Source organism: Mobula hypostoma, chromosome 4 (genome assembly GCF_963921235.1).
Source record: "Mobula hypostoma chromosome 4, sMobHyp1.1, whole genome shotgun sequence".
Lineage (NCBI taxonomy): Eukaryota > Metazoa > Chordata > Chondrichthyes > Myliobatiformes > Myliobatidae > Mobula > Mobula hypostoma.
In genome coordinates this window covers 171,627,893-171,634,870 of record NC_086100.1, presented here as the reverse complement: position 1 = coordinate 171,634,870, position 6,978 = coordinate 171,627,893, and the positions used below count along the sequence as shown (strand labels likewise).

Sequence of the window (6,978 nt, the reverse complement as noted above, 5' to 3'; positions counted from 1 at the left end):
TCTTCTAGGGTGCATCACAACCTGGTATGGAAGTTGTCCTGTCCAAGACCGAAAGAAGCTGCAGAAGATCGTGAACACGGCGCAGCACATCACACAAACCAATCTTCCGTCCGTGGACTCACTTTACACCGCACGCTGTCGGAGCAGTGCTGCCAGGATAATCAAGGACACGACCCACCCAGCCAACACACTTTTGATCCCTCTTCCCTCTGGGAGAAGGCTCAGGAGCTTGAAGACTCGTACAGCCAGATTTGGGAATAGCTTCTTTCCAACTGTGATAAGACTGCTGAACGGATCCTGACCCGGATCTGGGCCGTACCCTCCAAATATCCAGACCAGCCTCTCGGTTTTTTTGCACTACCTTACTTCCCATTTTTCTATTTTCTATTTATGATTTATAATTTAATTTTTTAATATTTACTTATTTTAACTATTTTTAATATTTTTATTATTTAATATTTGTAATCCAGGGAGTGTGAAGCGCAGAATCAAATATCACTGTGATGATTGTACGTTCTAGTACCAATTGTTTGGTGACAATAAAGTATAAAGTATATCCAACTAAGAACTTATACTGGAGAAAATGTAACTCCTGTGGGAATGACGTTCACAACAGTGAGAAACAACAACCAACAAGCCACATTGGGTTTGCATCTGGTAAAAGCAGGAGGACCAGCATCGTGGGGCTGTGATTGGCTGAGACAACTATGACTTGATTGGAGATCCATCCACCATTTGCATGTCACATTCCTGCAATAGAGCCAACTGAAAGTGAATTAACCTGAGAGTGGCCTCATCATGATAATAGAGGAGGCTGTGGACCGACGTGTGTGAATGGGAACGGGAGGTCAAATTAAATGGGTGAACATTGGGAAATCACAACCTTTGTGATGGATGGACTGAAGATGCTTGGTGAAATGGTCCTCCAATCTATGTCAGCTCACCTCACCTGGAAGGACTATTTGGGCCCTGAATGGTGGTGAGGAAGGAGGTGAGGGGGCAGGTGTAGCTCTCAACCCACTTAGTGCCAGGAGAGAGAGCGGTGAGGAGGCGACTGGACAAGGGAATCACGTAGAGACCGACCCCTGCAGAAAGCAGAGAGTGGGGTGGAGGGAAAGATGTGCCCTGTGAAATGGAGAGTGGGGGAATATAAGTGTGCAATCTTGCCTTTATGGCCTAGCTGTGAAAATTTAACTATGCTTTAAATTTCCAAGTCTCGTTTCACATTATCACGAGAAAGTCTGCAGTTGTTGGAAATTCAAGCAACACACACAAAATGCTGGAGGAACTCAGCAGGCCAGGCAGCATCTATGGAAAAGTGTAAACCGTCGACGTTTTGGGCCAAGACCTTTCATCAGGACCCTTCATGAAGGGTCTCTGCCCCAAACGTTGACTGTTTACTCTTTTCCATAGATACTGCCTGGCCTGCTGAGTTCCTCCAGCATTTTGCGTGTGTCACTTCACATTATTCCTGAAATGCAAAATACAAGTAAAAATATTAAATCTAAATCTGAATCACTTTTTACATCTTTGTATCTCTTTCGAATGCATTGCCTAGTCTTAGAAAATTGTTTGTGGCTAACTAGTAATTATCAATGGGGAGCCTTTAATACTGAGAGTCCATTTAACCGCAGGAAACATTACAACTGAACTAGATCCTCTCCTCACCCAATATGCACAGCTACAGACATCCCAGGGGAATCACAGGCCATCTGTCAGCAGCAAGGACTCGAGTCCTATTTCATTCAAAGGCAGGGGTTACTTCAGCAGACATCTGGAAGATGACTTGTTGAGCCTTTAAACGGCGGTTAATGATTCACTCCGTGAGGTAGGTGTGTATCTGGCCTGTGACCCCAGGGCTGTAGGTGATGTGCTGCGTTCCAATAAAGATAAATTTTCTTTCGTTTCAACAGGGACAGTGAAGGATGACTGACATAACTTGCTACCGGTGCTTTCGATGTTTTGCCTGTGAACTGCAGTAAAGCTGGCATCATCGGTAAGTAGTTTCAGAATGTGTTAACCTCAGCCCATGTACTGTGTTCCTGTCGCCAGAACATGCTCTTGTGTGATAAACGGATGCTCTGTCGGTGAGTGTAACTCAGCAGTTTATACTGCTGGTGATATTTCAGCCTCTCACTTTCTCCCTCTCTGGTAAAGGATTCATAAAGTGTTTTAAACTCACTCCTCACAAAATGCCGGAAGAACTCAGCAGGCCAGGCAGCATCTATGGAAAAGAGTACAGTCAACATTTCAGGCTGAGACGCTTTGTCAGGACTGTAACTCCTTTCCATAGATGCTGCCTGGCCTGCTGATTTCCTCCAGCATTTTGTGTGTGTTGCTTGGAATTCCAGCATCTGCAGATTCTCTCCTGTTTGGGGTCAAACTCACGCATGTTGGTTAAAGCTTAAAAGTGGTATTTAAAATGAATGAATTTAATCCATTTAGATGTGATGTGTTAATCAAGACATTCTGATGCAAAGGATATTTCAGAAGTCATGCTCAGCTCCTTTATAAGAGTGTGAAACCTCGGTCATATGTGGATGTTTGTAAATTCTTGTACGTGCTGCAAATGATGAACATCAGACCAATGTTCATCAGTACAGTAGCATAGCAGTTAGTGTAACACTATAACAGCTTGGACGACCCAGGTTCAATTCCACCGCTACCTCGAAGTTTATATCTTCTCCCAGTGACCACTTAGGTTTCCTCCGGGTGCTCCAGTTTCCTCCCGTATTTCAAAGATGTACAGGTTAATAGGTTAATTTGTCACATGGGTGTAATTGGGCTGCCCAGTCTTGTTGAGCTGAAAAGGCCCATAAACATACTGTATCTCTAAGTAAAATAAAATAAATTTCTCTCCAGTCTTCCTGAAGGCTCCTTATTTTAAGGATGCTTACCTTCCTTCCTACATCTTCACCATGTTGAAATTGCCCGTATCTCTCTCTCTCTCTCTCTCCTCCCTGCACACCTTGGCTTCGGTGAACATTGTGGGACTTGTGACAATTATCAGAGGCCGCTAGAAGACATTGCGCTCTCTGGCAGTTCATAGCTCACAAAAATGTCCATCCATTCTAGGTGTACTGTGAATGATTTGGAGTGGGAAGTTCTGGTCTGATGACCAAATGGGCCATCCATCAGAATCTTCAAGAGGTTTGTTGAGTAACCAGACCAAAGTAAACAAGGTTATAGCTGAAGTCGGGGTCTGGAATAGTCACAATGACTTCACTCAGGGCAGTTTTGTGTCAGATCTTTCCTAACAACCGCTAACTAGCCTGCATCTATGAGCCTTTAGACTTAGCATGTAGACAGATTTTTTTTTATTTTTTAGATTATGAGGATACTCAGTCCTCATTTATTGTCATTTTGAAATGCATGCATTAAGAAATGATATAATGTTCATTCCTCCAGAGTGATATCACAAAAAAAAGGACAAACCAAAGACTAACACTGACAAAACCACATAATTATAACATATAGTTACAGCAGTGCAAAGCAATACCATAATTTGATAAAGAGCAGACCATGGGCACGGTAAAAAAAAGTCTCAAAGTTTCAATCGACTCCCGATAGTCCCGATAGTAGGCGGCAAAAGGGAGAAACTCTCCGTGCCATAAACCTCCAGGCACCAACAACTGCCGATGCATTGGAAGCATCCGACCACAGCCGACTCTGAGTCCGTCCAAAAACTTCGAGCCTCTGATCAACCCCTCTGATACAGCCTCCCGAGCACCATCTCTGCTGAACGCTTCGACCTCCCCCGGCCGCCGAGCAACAAGCAAAGCCGAGGACTCGGGGCCTTCTCCTCCGGAGATTCTGAACCACACAGTAGCAGCAGCAGCGAAGCAGGCATTTCAGAAGTTTCACCAAATGTTCTTCTGTGTTCTCACGTCTGTCTCCATCAAATCAGGATTGTGCACGGCACCCTACTTGACAAATAACAGACATCACCACCGGAGTGGCCGCTGCGCATTGTGTCGCTCCGCCATCTTCTCCTCCTCCTAGTTAAGTATAGAGAGAGACTGATGCTTTCATAGCAAAGCTCTTAACAGCTCCTCTGTTTACAGATAAAGTTGCTTTGTGCTTCCAATGATTTCTGCTGACAAACAAACATATATGTATAGTTTCTACCTTTGACATAAAGTGGAAAGGTTCATATTGAATACACAAAATGTAAAACTATGGTTTACTAAGCCACCCGGTTTTCTGTGGAAATGTTGTGTTTCCCATCAATTAAGCCTCAAGTAAAGGGGGGGGGGGCGCTATGTCTCTCTGTCAGCCTGGCTCCTGGTAGCAAGAAATGACTCCGCTGCTTAAAACCATGATGCATTAAACTACGATGGTCTTGGTACAAATACTCAATAAATAGCAGGTTGACTGATCTCTAAGGAGGCGCCAGAGCCAATAGTACAGTTGGCCAAGTGAGCTAGGTGCAAAAGAGTACTTCAGTAGTCAGTTCCAGCATCAGCAAAGGTCAATGTAAAAACCAAACATAAACATACAGATTATTGGCAGGAGAAGACCACTCAGCTGCTCAGGCCTGCTCCACCGTTCATTAAGGTCATGGTTAATCTGACTGTAACCTCAGTACTGCACCCCAACTACCCGATCTAACCTACTTATCAAGTATCCATACTTCGTGGCCACTTTAACGGTGTCAGGAGGTATATTTGTGCCCACCCACTTAAACGTTCAATATATTGTACATTCAGAGATGCTCTTCTGTACACCAATGTTGTAACACATGGTTATTTGAGTTGCTGTTGCCTTCCTGTCAGCTGGAACTAGTCCAGTCATTCTCCTCTGACCTCTCTTATGAACAAAAAGATTTCACCCACAGAACTGCCACTCTCTGGATGTTTTTTTTTTGTTTGTTTTTCACACCATTCCCTGTTGAGTGTGAAAATTCCAGGGGATCAACAGTTTCTGAGATACTCAAACCACCCCATCTGGCACCAACAATTATTCCACAGTCAGTGTCACTTAGATCACATTTCTTCCCCATGCTGATGTTTGGTCTGAACAACAGATAAATTCTTAAGATCATACTTTTAAAAGTTCAAAATGAATTTATTATTAAATTCGTATATGTCACCATACCCTACCCTGAAATTTGTTTACTTATGTAAATTGAAAACCATAATAGAATCATTGAAAGACCACACTGAACAGGACAGGTGGACAAACAGCCAATGTGCAAAAGACAACAAACTGTGCAAATACACATAAATAAATAAATAATAAATATCAAGAGTGTGAGATAAAGAGTCCTTGAAGGTGAGTCCATAGGTTGTGGGAACAGTTCAGTGATGGGGCCAGTGAAGTTCATTGAGTTGCTGCAATATGATTGGCTGATCAGATACTTGCATTAACGAGCAGGTGTACAGGCTCCCTAATAAAGTGGCCACTGAGTGAGAGTATCAACTTCACAATAATATTCCAGGACTCTGCTTTCAACAACCATCCTGCTTCCCCCAACCCTTTCAGGAACAGACTTCCAGATTCACAGGAAAGAAAAAAAAATCTCATCCTTCCTTTAAAAGGATTACCTCATTTTTTTTAAGCAGTGACTTCTGGTTCTAGGTTCTCCCACAAGAGGATGCATCCACTCCTACACCCACCCTTCCAAAACCCTATTCCAGCCTAGTGTACGTTATGTATAATTTATGTTATCTTAGGTTTGTCCTAGCTTCTATTGTGCTGCTATTGCAAAAAGCTAATTTTGATGGCATACGCTGTTTACAGTTTCATGTATGCCCTTGATAACTATAAACCTTCTGGAATATATTTTATCTTCTAGAATGCATTTTATTATTTGTTAACTTGTTTGTGGTAATATTTCTTTGTGTTGTCTGTGAGTTACATGTACTGAGTTGTGCACCTCGGTCTGGAGTTACCTTCCTTCATTTGGCAGTGTATGACAATAAACTGAACTTGACATCAACCTTCTGTGAGCCATTTTCTTTTCTTTTTGGCGTGTGCCTGCGCGCGTGCGAGTCTGTGTGTGTGTGTCTGCGTGTCCGTGATGATGTCTTTTTCATGCTTTACAAGGCGCGGAGCGAGATAGAGAGAGAGACTGTGTGGCGCGCCACTCCTGACACAGACATTTTGTGCAGTATTTTCCCTTTATTTTACGAGGCCGAGTTGCGATCTCGACACTCAACCCGGCACAGAAGGAAAGCGTACTGGGGAGCGGACCCGACTAGTTTCGAACCCGGGAACCTCCGCTCCTGGGTTCGGCGCCGATGTCGTTGCGCCACCAGCCGGCCCTCTCTGAGCCATTTTCAATGCACTACTTATTTAATTTCACTTTTATATATATATACACACAGTATATATACTTCTTACAGGAACTGATATATATATATAAACTTATAAAGTATATATAGTTCTTACAGGAACTGAGTTTTAATATTACGTATTGCACTGTACAGCTGCTGCATAACAACAAATTTCATGACATATGCCAGCAATAGTAAATCTGATTCTGATTACTGTTGTTCGCCCTTGGGTGTAGTTTTCGAAGACAGTGATCGGTATTGCACAAGACCTGGAGGCAAGGAGAAGAGCATCTCAAAATATCATGTGCAGCAAATGTAACTACACACATCCAGTTCATAAACACAAGACATTTCTGCAGATGCTGAAAAGCGAGAGTAGCACACACAAAATGCTGGAAGAACTCAATCGGTCGGGCAGCATCTATGGAGAGGAATGAGCAGTCAATGTTTGAGCCGAGATCCTTCATCAGGAGGACTGATGAAGTCTTGGACTGAAACATCGACTGTTTATTCCTCCCCATAGACGCTGCCTGATCTACTGAGGTCCTGTAGCATTTTGTGTGTGTTACTCTATTTTACTGTATATGGGGCTCAGGGGAACCTTCTCTGAGACTCTTCATTAATGGACTGTTGTCTTATTGAGTCTCCATCAGAAGTATTTTTTTTCCTTCATCCCTCTGGGTGAGAAAATCTACACGAA

The 6,978-nt window shown here is 43.1% G+C and overlaps 1 protein-coding gene across 6 annotated transcripts in view; it reads left to right on the top strand.

Moving 5' to 3' along the window:
- Positions 1-1,874: 1,874 nt before the first annotated feature.
- The window catches only part of fgfr3 (fibroblast growth factor receptor 3), a 280,510-nt gene continuing 275,406 nt past the window's right edge, over positions 1,875-6,978 (top strand). For 5 of the 6 annotated variants that reach the window (XM_063047014.1, XM_063047013.1, XM_063047015.1 and 2 more), the window contains exon 1: positions 1,875-1,996. The gene's annotated coding sequence lies outside the window, so the exon portion shown is untranslated. The remainder of the gene's footprint in view (positions 1,997-6,978) is intronic. The other variant, XM_063047010.1, reaches the window with a different exon arrangement.